Source organism: Corvus moneduloides, chromosome Z (assembly GCF_009650955.1).
Source record: "Corvus moneduloides isolate bCorMon1 chromosome Z, bCorMon1.pri, whole genome shotgun sequence".
Taxonomy (NCBI): Eukaryota; Metazoa; Chordata; class Aves; order Passeriformes; family Corvidae; genus Corvus; species Corvus moneduloides.
The window spans coordinates 64,157,558-64,174,180 of NC_045511.1; the positions used below are offsets into that span (position 1 = coordinate 64,157,558).

At 39.6% G+C, this 16,623-nt stretch overlaps 1 protein-coding gene across 5 annotated transcripts in view; it reads right to left on the reverse strand.

The window, feature by feature from the left end:
- The window catches only part of JAK2 (Janus kinase 2), a 95,988-nt gene that overhangs the window by 56,459 nt on the left and 22,906 nt on the right, over window positions 1–16,623 (reverse strand). Inside the window, exon 2 of one of the 5 annotated variants that reach the window (XM_032095684.1) lies at window positions 6,432–6,521. The exons of 3 other annotated variants lie outside the window; for them this stretch is intronic. The gene's annotated coding sequence lies outside the window, so the exon portion shown is untranslated. Of the gene's footprint in view, window positions 1–5,567; window positions 5,811–6,431; window positions 6,522–16,623 lie in introns of those variants that run through there. One more of the 5 variants, XM_032095685.1, reaches the window with a different exon arrangement.

The window sequence follows — 16,623 nt, forward strand, 5'->3', positions numbered from 1 at the left end:
GGGGGGCAGAATTCAGAATGGGGGAACTCTTATGTTTTATGTTTGTCCCTGAACAGGAGTGAAGATATCAACACAGCTTCCTCAGTGCCATGTGCTGTGTTGACTGAGTCTGTCATGAATACCACACTCCCTCCCTTCTTCCCTCCCCAAAAAAGAACCCATCTCAATGAGCAGTTCTCAATTCAGCTTCTTTCCCCACAGAAGTCAAACTGATGGCAATGATTAGTGTTTCTCCTCTAGCAAAACTAGCTCTAGAGAGAGACACTTTTGCCTTGCTTGGACAGCTATGTATTTTGTATGCACCTCCTCCAAGTGCTTCAGATCATACCAGCATCTGATCTGAAGGCCAGCAGAGTCAGTGCAAGTTTTCCAGACCTGTGCTGAAGTCCCAGAGGGAGAGAGGAAGGGGTTGTCTGGGGGAGACCCATCTATCTCTGACCTACTGAGCACACATTCCATGCACACTGATCTGAGAGCACAACCTTCAAATAAAGCAGAGAACCACCACCTCTTCACACAGGTTTCAGATCAAGGGGCACTGTGGGTGTTCTAAATTATTTTCTATTTTGAAAATACTGTTCCATGCTCAGGACTGCCTACCATTCATAATTCCCCGTCAGGCTCCTGACTTTGAGCGAAACTGCATGAAGATTTTATCTGACTTTGTTTAACCATGTAGTTTTTCCACAAACCCAGCAAAATAAGGATTGCAACATTTTGAATAGCCTCAGTGACACTGCATCTTGCATTTGAAAGGCAAAAATCAATAAAGCAGCCTAATATCAAGTCTATTCTTCATATGACAAACAAAAATGACTGCTTGCTTAAGAAAGGGCAGTTTATAGCTGTGAACAAGAAGCATGGAAACTCAGAGATTAAAAACTCCAAGCTGAAGAGGTTCACATAACATACTTCTTTCTTTCTCTCCCTACCTTTTTTTTTTTTTTAAAGAGAGAGTCAACTACTTTTTCTTCAGCACACATTTACTGACATACCCATTTACAGGATCTGCATCAAGGCCTTATAAAACTATTCAGTTCACACACTTTCAGACTGAGTAAGTCTCATCTGACACAACTTACTCTTTCAGAAGCAGAGCTGCTGTACCAATCTCATAGTGCCCCATCTTGTCAGTGACCTAGCTCCCCCATTTCCTCCTTCCCTCTATTTGTTCAAGTCTACACCAGCTTACATTTCTGGTAGCTGCAAGGATTTAAATGCCCAGTTCCAAAATTAACTTAAGAGTCTAATGAATCTCAGTCAAAATAAATTAGTCCATCATCTCCAAGTTGCCACTGTCTGCAAAGAACACAATACAGAATTTGTTATTTCAACAAGCCTTCAGAATTGCTATAAATACAATTAGTGTTTGTGCCTGTGTCACCAACTACTCAGTTTACTAGTGAAAGAAGAAAGATCAAGCAGCATTTTCTATTGACAAGCAAGGCCTTGAAGACATAGGCAGTCTCCCAACAACTCAGTATGTTTATTGCCAGTAAACCAAAGATGACAGCAATGAGCACCCTTTCTATCTGCTTATACACACATCCTTCTTTCAAGGAATTTAAATGAACATAAGTAATGAAAGCCTTCCCACGTGATGGTGGGTAGGTGGTGTAGCAGGATGCTCTGCCTGGAATGGAGTAATGGAACTCAAACAATGCCCTATTTTCCAAAGCTATCTGTGGTGAACTAAAAGGGGCATGTCATGCTACTTTTGGTGTTGAATTATGCTAAAACCAGTCTGACTCATCAACACCAAAGTTAAACATCCTGATAGTGAGGTGAAGATGTGGTAGATATGGTAAAGCATCCTCATCTAAAAATGCTAAGGTGACACAGTTGGCCTGGATATGACTGACAATCACTTTACACTCTAAGAGTCCAGTTCCACTTTCAAACAGGTTCTTTTAACACATCCCTTCTTGAAGTGTGTGTGGAGATTCCTCCCTTGGGTGAGGATACCCCTCTACTCCTCCAGGTTAAGTGAAACAGATTTGTCCACAGTAGGTGCTATGGGTAAGTAACATCCATCTCTACTTAACAATTTTCAGGGGGTTTCTTCGCTAGCTTTAATAGAATGGCTTTAATATAATTGCTTTGACATAGTACACTATACTATCCTAATTTAGCTTCTATACTGGATAGTAAATAATTCTGATTAAGATCTTTATGTCTAATCATTTATTATAGTAAATAATTCATTTTTATATAAATATGTCTGGTTTGCCTTCCTTAATCCTGTGGAACAAAGTTGTACAAAGGTTAATCACAACCCTATAATTTCTTAGGCTTAGAACTATTAGTCTGGGGCTAAGATTGGATCCAGCCACACTAAGCTCCTCTCCAAGAAGGAGTTTAGAAGGCAAGGGGGTCCTTTCTGCACCTCATGACTCAATGGGAGCTTCTCTAATTAAACTTTGTCTGAAGGTCTCATTCGACAGGAGATAAGGATTACAGCAAAGTATCACAAAAAGTGCTAAGACGTCTTACATTACTCAGTAGTAACAGAACATCACAAGGTTCTAAAGGGTATTATGTATCTTGTTCCAAGACCACCAAAATAAAGTTTTTGCCTCTAAATCCAAACTAAGAAAAAAAGTCAGTCAGTTTCCTGCTTCAAATTATTTTGGCTAGTTTGTTTGATTTACGCTTAACATGTATACTTTGTACTTAATTACAGTCTTTGCAGCTCAGTTTCAATACACAGACAAAAGGAGCACAATTAAACTTCCTCATAACATGTGCTCAGCACAGCTTGTTATGCTACAAAAAGTTTAAAATCTTAAGAAGATAACAATAGTATTCATATTCTGCATATACGATGTGGTATCCTTGCTAATCTGGTCTGATTTTCCTTGCCTATGCAGATTTGTTTTGGTGGGTTGCTTTGAAAACAAAAGTATACTAAATTCAAGGAACCAATACTGACAGGCAATAAAGTACTGTATTGTTAAAACATCACCTTGTACAGAATAACTGCTTTTTAATGCACCAACAAGAGGTTATGAAGTCTTTGTTCAATCAGAACATGCCACATCAGCTAGAATTTCACAAAAAACCTCACATCAACAGATTCATATATTTCCAATACATATTCATGCGAAAACATTCACCTGACTAACTTTGTCAAAATATTCAACAATACCTTTAAGAATACTAAGCAATCTGGAAAATCTGAGAACTCTTTTCCATTTTTTGGATAACAGGTGCCAAGTTCATAAATAAAGTTAATCTCTAAACTATGTTATGTTGTCTTTTCTCAGGTAACATTTAGTCTGACCTTAAAAACAGCTTCCACAAAAGTACAAAATATTGTCCTAAAGCATATTCAAAGAAGTTTACTGAACAAGGAGCATGTCTTCAGTTTTCATGGTCATTTTTCTAATATGCTCTGCCTATTGTTGCCCGGCCATGAAGTAAAGCCACACAAGAAAACAACTGCTCCTACAAGAAACAACTGCAAGAAGTTAAGTAACTCCCAAGGAGGTTTCCTGTTTTATCAGCTTTATACTAAGAGCACACAAGAATTTTTAATACACCAAAATTTGAATGCATGTAGTAGCAAGAAATACATAAGAAAGGTGACAGATTAACATAACAATGACAAAACATGCCAAAAAAGAAAGGCAGAAAAGCAAAGATAACATTTGCTTATAGTTTTCACTTGGAAAACCACTACCAGTATCCGTAATTCAGTCCATGAACTTTTGCGTAAGGAAAGAGCAATGATCCTGGCCTGAGCTGCTTGCATGACACACAGGAACTAAGTGGATAGAAGCTGTTAATATGAGGATTATCATCTTTCCATTCTGATTAGAAATTTAAAAATTGTGATTTCTAAGTTCTTCACAACAGAATGAAGTAATTGCTGTACTTATTGCAGGAAGAAAACTACCTGGGCCTGCTGTCAGAAAATGAATGAACACCACATTCAGGTAAAAGCCTCAACACCACAGTAACCTGCCAAGTAGGTGAGTCACCAGATAAGTAATCAAATCAAAGACCTGCCCACAAGCAACAGCTCTGTTTAGATTCCATTAGAACTTTGGCAGAAGCTGGTCCATATCTGCAAAACATTTCAGTTTCACCATGGTGATAAATTTCAGCAAGTCTATTTCATAAGAAAATTTCCAAGCAATTCAAACGGTTGCCCAATCATTTGGCAGAGATTCTGTCCCACGACAATGGCATCTGAGGGTCTTTAGTCCATTCAGAGACACCATTATCTGCATATCTTTATATGCATGGAAAACATAGGAAAAATAATGATAATGGGTCAGGAAGACTGTTTGCATGAAGCATGTGAAAGATATCACCAATTTACCATTATTCCCTTATGTATCTCTCAAATTCTTCTAAAGTGATGCAATTAAAGATGACAGCACCAAAATTAGGACTAAGTGATATTTCCAAAAGTATGCCACATCATACTATACACTTTGCTTTATTAACAGTACTGAAAACCGAATACTGTTTAATAGCTCAGATCATGGGAAAAAAGTTACTTACTAGAGCACAGGTCTTCCTTAATTGATTCTTTGATTTCTTTCAGAAAGACATTAAATAGGAATTGCCAATATTCCTGTGTACATGGAGGAAATTAATTCAAAGTAAAAAGCAGGATTGCTTGCTACTGGTCTCATTCTGCCTGGTTGGCTTTTGGTTACAAAAAAATAGTGAACCACTTTTCTACATTGAACAATCAAAGCACCAGTTTCAACATAAGAAAAACTACCAATGCTTTACGAAGAAGTTAGGAGATGATAAAAAAAGTTCAATGAAAAAATAACGTTTTGATGTTGAACAAATATTCCAACAAACCACCAAAGCAAAAAAAAAAAGAATTCTATTAAGGGCATTTTTGTTAAAAATACTGTATTGCGGAAAACCCTTCAACAACGTCTAGAGAATATGTAAGAGTTACAGCTACACTCGTAAGTTAAAACAAATACTGGAAGTGCAAACAAAAGCAAAAAGTACAGTAACAGCAAAGTAGTCTGTGAAATTACTTGGCTTTCTTAAACGTTGCAAGACTGAGGCAGCAGGGAGGTGATGCTGGAAGACACTTTTGAGGAAAGCTAGCTATTCTTTCCCAAATGCAGTTCCTGCTGTCATAACTGAAGAGTGATTTGTGAAAACACGAACCAGCATTTGCCGCTACAGTACCGCAGGGCCAAAGAATAGCATCAACAGCTGCAAAACAGATGTCGGTCTACAGATGCTGTCGAGAACTGCACAGGCTAGGCTAAGCTATCAGAAGTCATACACATTTCATGCTGCAGTCAGTGAGTGCTGAAGAGTGGCACAGTAGACACCAGCTGTATCACAATGGAAAAGGTTTCAAACCAGTTACTCTTCTCTCAGCCTTCTGCGGCAGGCAGGGGTTTCCCAGGTACATTCTGTTTTTAACAGCTTAACTGTGGAATAGAGAGAATAGAGAACAGCCAAGACCCACCACTTGCCTTAGTCTGGTACTTTTGAAAGACATCAGACCTTTGACAAAGTTCCTTATTCTCTCCCACTACAGATGAGCTCTGGAGTTCCAAGTCTATAAAAAAGATTACCCTCTAAGCAAACAGCAACACAACAGTTTCATCAAGCAGAGTTATTTACTGGTAGAAATTACACGGTTCTCTTCCCCACAGAAGAAAAAGAGTTTCTCACAGCAAACATTTCGGCGAGGAAAACCAGTTATAACTCTTTCCAGTTGCCATTGGCTATTAGTATAAATTGCCCTGCTTGCATTTGTTCAGGAAGCTTTTTCCAAGAGCTGGATTTTAAAAAGTTAAACTCTTTTGGACTTTCCTTCTGAATTCTGCCATCTCTGTTTTCTTGCACTCTTATCTCACTTCCCCAGTCTTGACAACTTCCCTCTTCAGAGCTTAGTAAAACTTCTGCTTCTACAGTAACTGACACGTGTTTACACTACATGCAGGAACTCAAAAAGGCTAAAGAGCTAGAATTTTCCTGAGCAGCAGGGGGAAAGGGCATTGATACTACTAAGTCTCCTCTAGGCAAGTAGGAGGTAAACAGAAAGGGGAAGAGCCATTATAAAGACAAGTGTCAAAACGGTGTTTAAAAACATGCTTTCACCTTCAAGGTTTATTTTGTGGCTTTTCTCTTTCAACACATTGCATTTACTAACATTCAAAAAGAAAAAAAAAAGACAAAAGAAAAAAAAAGAGAGGGGAATGAATGAAAGACCCTGATTCCTGTCCAAGAATCAGAACAGCTTAAGAAAAAAATCTGTTACTCAAACCTCAAGGACAGTTTAAGAAATTCGCAGTCACTTAAGTGAGAAATAATTCCATGAAACAGTATCACTAGGTCTTTTCATTCTATCCTTCTAGGTGAAACAGTGCCTCCAGCTTCAACTCCAGAATATCATGACTGAAACTACTCATTTCGCTAAACTTCTAAATACCTACCTTTAGAGATTAAAAGTACACTTTCATACTCTGCCATACACAGTAAAGTATCATGGAGAATAGAATCATAACCCAAACCAGCTCTTCTGCCTACAAAAAAAAGAAAACAAAAAAAATCCACTGTGTTCTCCACAATGTTACACTTTTAAGATGTCACCCCTGCTGCTCCCAGTTTCATAGGTTATTTGGCTTCTTTCCTCTCCCAGTTTACATCACCTGACAAAAGCAAAGGGTAAAGTGGTCTTGGACAAGAAAATTGCAGTAACAGGCTGCGTGATAAAACATGCATGACCTTGATTCCTGTAACATTTTTTTCTGTGAAAAAAATGGGGAAAAACAAGCCCAGTAAATCTGAGACAGAGACATCAAAAATGTGAAAACATCTGGATGAAGGAACTATTCCTACGCCAGCTACACTATCTGAACAGAATCTGGAAACATGTGCTTCAACAAATTAGCTCTTTGCAGCAATAACTGTCAGCATGTAAACAGGATAACAGTTAAGTCAGAGTGAATCAGCAAACTCTTCCGAACAGCCAAGAGCAATAGATGTCAGTGTCTCCTTTAGACTCTCCCGAAATACTTTCTTCAGCCCACCCTGCTTTTTCAGCTTCAGTTTATAAACTGTATATCAAAAGGTCAGATCTAATGCAAATTTCACTGTACAAATTCCCTCCTCAAGGAGTGGGGGATTCTAGGGGATTTTGGTGTCATTGCCCGCCTTCTTCCTCATCTTTGTAAAAGTGCCTGAAGTCTTGTAAAGGAAACCAAGCTAGCTCTCTACAATGACACATCAGTTACAGGAACCCAGGACACTAATATTATTCACAAGTGCTAACCTTTGGTTGTAGAAATTATAATTCTATACAATGCAACCTCTATAAAATGTCTTACATTTTTATTTAAGTTTTCTTTAGTATTACAGAAGCAGCTAAAAACCCAGGTGAGAACAGAGCCTGAAGTTCTCAGCCAGCTAATACCAAAAAAGACCCTGCTGTAAAAAACACCCACCCCCCCCCCACCAAAAACCAAGCAAACGAACAAATAAAAAAATCCCCCAGAAGATCCGCCCAAAAATCCACCCAAAGGAAAAGCCAACACAAACCCACAACACTTCTCTCCCTGCTCTCCAACTTAGATCTGATACAGTGTCAACAAGACCATGACTAAGTACTTTTATAGATCCTTAGAGAATCAGGGCCTTGTCACATAAAACGAAACAACAAAACACAAAGAAGACCATCTGAGACATACAAGCAACAATCTGAGATACACAAGCAACTGCCACAGAAATATTTCAAATCAAATGATTTCTGCAGAAGTTTAATTAAATAGTAAAGTCAAGACTATATAAATGCATTCACAAGCCTATCAAATAATGATTCAGAGCTCAAATACTGTATCAATATCAATATATAAATCAATTTTATATCAATATATAAATATTGTAATTATATAGAGATATTTTAACATAAACATTGCAACTTCTTGTTTCTCTTCAACAGAAGAGCTGAAGTATTTTTACAAAAGGAATACATTCTTTTCTTAAACCCTATGTTAATACTTAGTATTGCTGAATAATTTATGACGGCAATGTTGATGTTTTATCTTTATAATTCAGGAAAATGTACTTGCTTGAGAGTTTACTTAATGTTTCCTTAAAGATCAATGGCCTGCGAGTTCTCCACTTGTTCCCTATCTGAAATACCAGACAGCTTTTGCAAAGATACTGCACTACATGCTTTGCCAAGATCATGTTATCTCTATAAACACAGATTGTCAGAAAAAATGCAGACCAGAAAACCCAGGGCTCTGAAAGTAAACAAAGGCTTTTCATACAATATACCACTAGCAGAGATTCTGCAAAAGTCTAACAGAAGTGACAAGGAGAAAGAGACATTTAGTTAAGAAAAACATATCTTCACATGTAACATATCAAATAGTCTGTGTTCTCTTGAACATTTTAAAGAAATAAGAGACTGGTGCTTTCCCAAACACTGTAGAAGAGTCAAATTATCATCATGTGCATCCAGTGCTTACAGAATTCTGTTTTGAGTATGATTAAACATCCAATTGTACACTTCACTTTTGAAGAGAAAGAAAATATTCCAAATAAACTTAGAACTGTCTGTATTCACACTGCCTTTCCCCCAAGCTCTGAAATAAGAATGACACAAACGCTTCTTCATGTTCTGAAACATGGTAAGAAAACTGCAGAAGGCAAGAGCGTGAAATTTGTGCCCCAACAGACTAAAAAGATCAAGCAGACTACCTGACAGATTCAATAAATAAAAAACAGTAGAAAAGAAATGAACTGTTTAAATGGGATATACAGTAGCTTTAGAATAAATACCTATTTAAAAAACATTTTTTCTCTCAGAAACAAGAGTGTCAAACTATTGAAACAAACAGTCAAGAAAGAAGTAGATTCTGTATTTCCTGATTTTAAAACATGAAGAGTAGATGCACTGTTACAAAATAGGTTTTAGATAATCCCATGTCACTGAACCTGATGAAGGGAGGAAGAAAGCCAAAATGTAACTGACTGGTCTATGATATATAGAAGATCAGATAAGAATAAAAGTGCTCTTTTCTGGATTTTAAAATGTGTTGTTACAGATTGTGCTATTGTCAGTTTATTTATGACAAGGCATTATAAAATAAAGATTAAACATTTATAGCACAACAGTATTTAACAACTGGTAAGTTGTTTAAAAATTGTTACACTACAAAATTCCCACTGAACAATTATTTAACTCCTCCTAAATGTCTTTCTGATGACAGAAAACTAGAAAAAAACTCCGAAAACACTGAAGTCTCTCAGTACATAAGTCAACTCCAACAGAAGTTTTGCATCTGAGCCCTGAAGTCTAGGGCTTTCACTCACATTTCAATGTCTTTAGCATTGTGGGAACTCAAAAGTTTTACAGATATATGCACTCAGTAATGTGAATCAAGGCACTGCAAGTCCCCACTCCAAGTCAGCAATCATACTGTTCCAATCTTGTCTAAAAGCGCTATTTTCCCACCCACTTGTGGATAGGACATTTGAATCTACCTAAGGTGATCTGTTCAAAATCTAAGATACTCCATTCTCTAAATTACAGAAGGACTTTTTCCTAGATCAATCTCAAACTTACAAGCCACTTCAGTTTTCTACAGAACTTTTCAGCATATGCTGCATACTTATTTGGAGCTTCACCTCAGCTCTGATGAAATAAGAATTTCACACCTCTTGCAAGGTTTGGAACAAGCTGTTGCACAGAAACATGGACCCCAAGAACCACTTCCCAAGGCAAAACAGAATGCGACTAATGCTAAGTTGACAAAAGCAAGCTGTGACCATGATGCGATGAAAAATCCAGCTAGGCCCCCCAAAAATGCCTGTAAAAGATACTGCAGACTTTTTGACACTTTTATTTCTAGAATACAAGTGCAATACAGTTTAGTATCGCCAAGTTTCTTTGTAACTCACAAAGTATTCTGAGTAAGACTTGTCTCCATCTGAACTAGTTGCTCTAAGAGCTAGGGTTTTGTACACGCATTTTCAGGTACAAGAAATATTGCTGAGGCCCACTGAAGCGAACTACAAATTTAAAACCAGCCATGGTCTTTCCTCTCTTTATGCATGCTTTGAGCTCCTTAAGATATTCCTAAAAAAGTACAAATCACTAAAAATACTAGTAGATCTTGGGTTTGCTAAATATATGTTCCAATTAGGAAACAAAAGCCAATTAAAAATCCTAGGCAGGAATTAATAATGTTTGAATGGACCACTTCTGACCAGGCATTCTAGCACCTATAAATGGACATCACTCATTCCTCCATGGCCCTTCAGAGTTTGCCACATCTACCAGCAAGTAGTCTTTTAAACACCTTTTTTTATTCTTAATTGGTACCTACTAAGGACTCCGATCACTAGTAGATGCAAGAAACAGCCCACCCACATCTAGGCCCAAACTACACATCACAGTATTTGTCTGCCAATCCACCAAATAATTAAGTTTCATTTCATTAAAGTAAATACAGTCACAGGACAACTACATCCCTTTGACTGCCACACGGAAATGTAAAAAAAACCCCCGCCAAATGACAGGAGAAGTCAGATCAAGGCCTTAATTTCTTAGATCCCGGACAGCACTCTTTAGTATCACATTTGGTTAAAAACAAACCTCCACAGTGTGGCTTTGTTACAAAAGAGAGCATGCTTCTGTCAGTAACAAACTTAGCCTCAGTGTCATCAGAGCCTGTAGTGGGTTGGGTTTGTAACCGGGCAGAAACACCAATTTAGTGTAGTGGTTTGGTCCAAAATACTCATTACTGTTTATCTTCTGTGAGATAAGAATTAGGAGAAACGCAAAGCAGGCACCAAAACTTCTTCATATTCTTTCAAGTTATTAACAGACCTAAAAGAAGAAAAAAAATCATACCACACCTTCAGAACACTTCTCCCCCCACCTTTCTCCCTTCTCCCAGTGACAATGTAAAAAGACAACCCTTGAGATGTTCAGTCTGTTTACCACTTCCATAATAACCTTGTTCAGTCCATTTAGAAAGAGGAGTCTCTCTTGTCCATGCTATGAAAACATTATCACAACGAGACAGCCACCCGGGTTGGTTCTCTGCTCACATGTGAGTCCCTTCCCATGACATTGCAGCTTTTCCCACAACTGCTTTCGAGGGTCCACTCTTGAATTACTGGGGTACAATTTTAAGGTTGAGCCTTTCAGAAACAAAAGTTCTCTTCACCCATCTCTGGGAGCATTTCATGTCTAAGAACAGAGGCCCTTCTCCTTCCCTGGGAGCAAAGGGTCTTCCTCATCTTCATCTCTAGGACTATCTCTGGGAGCATCTCTAGGAACTGAGGTTTTCTCCTTTCCCATTTGGAGCAAAAGTCCTCATCACTTCCATCTCTCCCTGTTTAAACTTCTCATGAAATTACAGCTGCGTCAGCATCTGCCTATCTCAGTGCAGGTGCTTTTGCTCACAAGTACAAGTTGAACGCTCCACCCCCCATGCCTTCATGAAATTACAACGGGTGCTCTGATATATCATGGCTTTAAAACAGAATTTCAGCTTTAAGCACTTCCTCTTTCTTCTCCCTCAGGTTTTCAGCTCTTCACAGCACCAAAAAGTGTTAATCTCACCTAGGCCTTGCAGCTGGAATTTCGCTTATCACTATCGGTCACATGATCTGTGCTGGGCAGAGGTGCAGCTTCAGCTGAATCTTGGCCACACTGGAGAGGGGGAGCCGAGCTGCTCCATCTGCCCATAGCAGGAATGTGGGGGTTCCACAGGTGGAACAGGTCCATCGGCTCCAGGATGGCCGTGGCCCGGCCCGGCCTGGCCCAAGCAGGGCCTGGCCGGGCCCACTGGCCCCCGCACGGGGCCCGCAGCCACCTGCCCCAGCGCCGGAAACGAGAGAGAGCTTGGGGGGGAGTTTGTCTGTTCTTAAGTGTGGATCACAGAGGTGGTCACAACTTTAGGTGGCTTAGAGAATTGTCCATATTCAAACTGGCCAGCTGATAGGTTCTATCAGGTCACAGAGGAAGCAGTAAGCACCCCTTTGCAAGAACATCCCTTCCGGGACTATGCTTGCTAACCTATGACAGAGCCCTTCCCCTATTCTAGACATCTTTACTTATTTTGCACAAGTCTGTAACAATGCATAGTAACCTCAATGTTTTCAGTTTCCATTGCAGTTCAGTTCTAGGATGACATAAAACACTGTCACTTTTCTTACTTTCCAGATCTAATACAAGGGTCTAAATCATTTCCCTAGGTTCCCACTGTGAACCACTGGTAGACCAGATATAAATAAAATTCCTTGTTTCATGAAATATATAAGCGAAAAAATTTCATTGCAAAGGAAAATTTATCTCATCATTCTTTTCAAATAAGGTAAATAGCTGAAAAATCTCCAAATTGCTTAAACACTGCAAAAAAAAAAATCCATTTTAAAATTCAACCCTTATCGTAGCTTTCCCCATACAGTTGCTCACATTTCATTTTTCAGTTTTAGTATACAGAGAAAACCTCAGGGAGAGGAAAGAGAAAGAAACTCTCCTGAACACACAGAGTTCAACATAAAGGGCATGAATAAGGAAGAAACCAAATCATACCAAGGAATAAAAAAGCACTGAGGGAAAGATAAAGATGTAATATATCAATATATTTAACACCTCACAAAGTAGCACAACAGATTCTGCAAAGTGTTTATTACTTCCATTCTCAATTACTCTTTAGAGTTTAGAAAAGATATAATTAGGTAACAAATGTGACACCACTGTGAACAACTCTTTCAAAAGTTGTAGGTGAATTGTTCAGTACCTCATACATGACCCAAGATATTCTTCATGCCTACAACAGAAACGAGATCCTTAGCGACTCTGTGGTACTGCTCCACTCCAAATGCCATTACTATGTAGAACATAATACCCTCCGCATTATTTTGAACAGTCAATAAAACAAATTCACAAAAATGTGCTCTTGTTATTCTTCCATTTGCACTCACAAATAATAGGTTTTCATTACCCCTTTCCACTCCCCTGGAAACTGTTCAGAAACAAAGATCACCATTTAACACTTGGCCTCATTAACTACAGGCATAAGCAGCATATGTCATCACAACCATATCTCAGGATAGTGTGTGTAGGCTGGGACAGATTCTACCAGTCACTTCAGACAGGCAGTCAGAATCACAAGAAGGGTCTGGTGGGTTGTCCTGGAGGCCAGGTGCCTACCAAGCCACTCTACCACTCCCGTTCTGAGCAGGACAAGTGAGAGAAAATAAGATGGAAAACAACTCCTAGGTTGAGATAAGGCACTTTACTAAAGCAAAAGCGAAAGTCTGTGCACACATAAGCAAAGACAAAAAAAACCCCTATTCTCTACTTCCCATCAGCAAGCAATGTTCAGCCACCTCCCAGGAAGCAGGGCTGCAGCACATGTCGCAGTTGCTCTGGAAGGCAAACACTGTAAATAACCAATGCTCTCCCTTCCTCCTCCTTTAGATAGCTTTTATATCTGAGCTGATATCTTACGGTATGGAATATCCCTTTGGTCGGTTTGGGTCAGCTGTCCTGGTTATGTCCTCTGCCAAGATTTTGCCCGTCCCCAGGCTGCTGGTGGGAGAGTGGAATGACAGAGAAGCAGCACTGATGCTGTGCAGAGCTGCTCAACAGCAGCCAAAACACTGCTGTGTCACCAACACCTTTGTAGGTACCAATGCAAAGCACAGTGCTGTGAAGGCTGCTGTGGGAAAATGAACTCTATCTCAGCCAGACCCAATACAAAGAGTTGCAGCAGTTTCTTTTTGAGAAAAAGGGTTATGGCAGTTAAATTAACAAAGGATGTTAGAAGCCTTCTAAAATAAAAATAATGTAAGAAGTGGTTCATGAGCTTCTTTTCACCAGGCACAGGCTTTTGGGGACAGCAAGACAGTACAATGGAAGGGTGCCTCCTCTGATGAAGGATTCTATCTCATCTGATATGGAAACTTCCTAAAACCAAATCAGCCCCCTCTCAGACTATGTCCTGTTAAGCAACGTAAGCACAGCAGCTGAGTCACACTGAAGATTTGAGATAATTTTATGTGTTTACAGAGTCTCCACCAGAAAGAAGAAAAAGCGTGGGCAACAGGAAGAACAAGCAAATCCTTGAGGGAAAAAACGGAGAGTGAACTGAGAGAGAAAAGACAGTATGACATGTATTAGAAACCGACACAGCACAACATCAGATCTTCCAGAAAAATCTGAGTACCTCTTATAGCAAAACCTGCATGTTGCTTGAATAGTCTTCAAGTTTAGAATGCTTTACTAGGTCAAAAGCACAGATTAGTATGCCAAGTCTGAGCCCAAACTTCTCTCAAAGGCAGATGCTTTTCCTCTTTCCTCATACCCATTCCTCCCACCTAAGCTTTCCTAATAAAGAGAAATTCTCCTCTCCTCTCTCATCCACAGTTCATATAAAACCAGGATCAAATTTTAGCTGAAATAACCTGAATGCTTTAGCATTTACTCCACCTTGTTTAAAATTAATTAAAAAGTAATTTAACTTGTTTAAACTAATTAAAAGTTCATGGATTCAAAGGCAGGCATAAACTTAATACACACAAGGTGAAATCAATGATTGTGCATAAGCAAATGAAAAAAGCTAGCAGGTTGGAGCCTGCTTCATTTTGGTGGGCACAGGAAAACAGCAACTACTGAATGTGACCAGAAGTCTGGATGCCATTTGATTCCTAGAAAAATCCAAAAAGAGGAAGGAAATGAAGGCATCCAGCCAAAATTAAGTTCTTCCAGAGCATTGTGTTTTAAACCTTGGAAACGTAACTGGACACAAATGAAAACTTGGGAAGAAGTTTCAACTGCTCCTGAGAAGAAAGTATCTTCTCATGGATTATTTCCTGGGAGGCAGTGACAGGCACCAGAAGGGGGGATATTCCTTGACAGGAGGATTAAGTAAAAGCATGAGTCTCAGTTCAGGTGGAAGATGAAGACAGCGCACTGAGTCATATGTGGGACAGAAATCAAGAAAACCAGGAAAATTGTAGATATTTCTCCCACTTTATCCCCTGCACCTCTATGTCATACAAAAGAGTATTTAGGATTCTTCCATTCCCCTCCTATCCCTGGCAAATACTGTCTCTCCTCATCAGGTCCCAGACTCATCCAACTCATCTGCCTGGTGACAATGCTATGTCACTCCCCATCAAAGACACTCCTTTTCCAGTTCCCTTGGGTTCTGTTTAGTCTGCCCAGCATTCCCAGGCTAACAAATCAGATACTGCAGAGCATATGATAAAGAACACTTCCCATACTATGGTTAACAAATTCATTGACTTCTCATTCCCATGGTGTCCAAATAACAGCTACATGTGAGCAGAAATAAGAAGCAGGAATAGCTGATGTTGAAAACATACCACAGGCTGTTTGGTGCATTCTGTTCCCCTCCCTGCCCCCACTCTCTCCCCCTCCCCATCTACAGGGAAGGAGAAATGATTATTTTAAGCCTTATCAAATATTTATTTGGTCACTCTCCAGGCAGCATTTCCTTATTCCCTTAGTGGGCTGGAAAAACTTGATGGAGGAGGAGATCACATTGCTGAGCTTCAGGGGGTGCTGATTAGGAACTTTAAGCTGAGACTTTCAGTCATTATTTCACCTTTAAACATGGGGAGAAAACCTCAGAAGTAGCTCATGCCTTTCAGTACTACAAGTGCAGCTAATGCCTTTGAGCATTAAAATTACAAGTGCCACCCTCCTACTGCTGACACTTTCAGGCCTTTTTCTTACGAAGATAGAACAAATGAAACCTACAAAAATCGTATTTTAAACTGACAGAAAACTAGAGGAAGCAGGAGAAAATACCTCAATGGGAGAAAAAAACCAAAGACCACTGGAGTTGATTTGGGGAAGAAAATAAAAAGGAGAAGGTTCAAGGAGTCTTTCAATAGAGCCCTTGAGCAAGACCAAGTTAACACAGATGTCCAAATCACTTTTTTAATCTTCCCATTGAGGAGTGAGAAAAAATACCAGCAAAAGTGACTGCCATTCCTTCATGAACTTGAGCCACCATGGCACAAGAGGGCAATGGTAATTTGCCTTGTACCAGCAGGACCAGCGCACTGATTGTCCCCCGCACTCAGCACTGGGGAAGCCACACCTTGAATCCTGTGGTCAGTATTGGCCCCCTTATGACAAGAAGGACATTGAGGTGCTGGAGCATGTCCAGAGAAGGGCAATGGAGCTGGTGAAGGGTCTGAAGCATAAATCCTGTGAGGAGCAGCTGAGGGAGCTGGGGTTGTTTAGCCTGGAGAAAAGGGGGCTTAGTGGGGACCTTATCTCTATATAGTCTCTCTAGCTGCTATGTGAAAGGAGGTTGTGGCAAGGTGGTGTTCAGTCCCTTCTCTCAAGTAACAGGACAAGGGGAAATACCTCAGGCTGTGCCAACAGAGGTTCAGGTTGGATATAATGAAAAATATTCTTCACTGAAAGAGTGGTTTAACATTGGAACAAGTTGCCCAGGGAGTGGTGGAGTCACCATCCCTGAGGATCTCAAAAAAGGACTAGATGTAGCACTTAGTGCTATGGTTTTAGTGGGCATGGTGGTGTTCAGTCAAAGGCTGGATTTTATCTTGGAGGTCTTTTCCAACCTTTATGATTCTATGTCTCTACAGCATGCTTTGCAT